Raw genomic sequence first — 1,123 nt, 5'->3', positions numbered from 1 at the left:
AAAAAAGATTTGTAATTGAACTAGGAATTGTAATCCTACTCAATTTCAATATTTGTATATATATTTTATTGCCCTAGCCAAAAAGGAATTGTAATTGAACTAGGAGAAGGATGTTATTCCCACCATATGACATCTATAAATAAACACATTATCTCCACAATTTTATCTTCAATTACAGATTGTGAGCTACGAGCCTATGACGAAAGAGGCATAATTCAAGGTAATATCCCTCTCTTTTTCTGATTTTCGTCACTTTTTCTACAGCTTGACATGTCTGTCGTAGAAAATTCATATCTCATTGTAGAAAAATCAAAATCATGAACGGTTTGATTTTCTAGAAACTAGACTTCTCGATCTCTAACATATCCAAAATTCAGAATTTAATACCTTAAGAATTTTTCTAGATGATTTTTTTTTGAAGTTGCTCTAGATTTTGTCATGCTAAAAATTTCAGATTTGCGTAACTTTACTAAAACTCTTGTGCCCTGATGTAGGAAAGACGAAATCACAAGCCGCTTGATTATTTCGAATCTAAGACACAAACCTCTACAACATATCCAAAATTCAAAATTTAATACCTTCGGGATCATCCCAGATACTATTACAAAGTCAGCTTTAGATTTTGGTGCACCAAAAGTTTCAGATTTGTGCAATGATACCAAAAAAAAAATTGTATCTCGAGGTAGAAACATCGAAATTTCAATCCGTTTGATTCTGCAGAAACTAGACCCAAAGGGCCAAAACATATCGAAAATTTAGAATTCAACTCCTTTAAAATTGTTCCAGAAAGTTTTTTGAAGTCAACTCTAAATTCTGTCACATAATTGATTTCAGATTTTCGTTGCCTTACAAAACATTTTATATCTCGATGGCGGAATGACATCACCAAAAAAGAATTGTGATCGCTAGAAACTATACTTCATGGGCTTCATTATCACCAAGAAAATATTGTCTATGGTCTAACCTAGTTAGCTTAGCACAAGTCCCAAATGTCTTGACATGTAACAATCTCTCCTTTAATTGTATTTTCTTTGTATTGTCCTTTTTTTTGTGTTTTTTTTTTTTGTAGATCAACATAAGCAATATATGGAAAGCTTTATCACAATGCAAGAGTTTGACCTTG

Source organism: Solanum tuberosum, unplaced genomic scaffold (assembly GCF_000226075.1).
Source record: "Solanum tuberosum cultivar DM 1-3 516 R44 unplaced genomic scaffold, SolTub_3.0 scf00047, whole genome shotgun sequence".
Classification (NCBI taxonomy): domain Eukaryota; kingdom Viridiplantae; phylum Streptophyta; class Magnoliopsida; order Solanales; family Solanaceae; genus Solanum; species Solanum tuberosum.
This window is presented reverse-complemented; position numbering follows the sequence as displayed.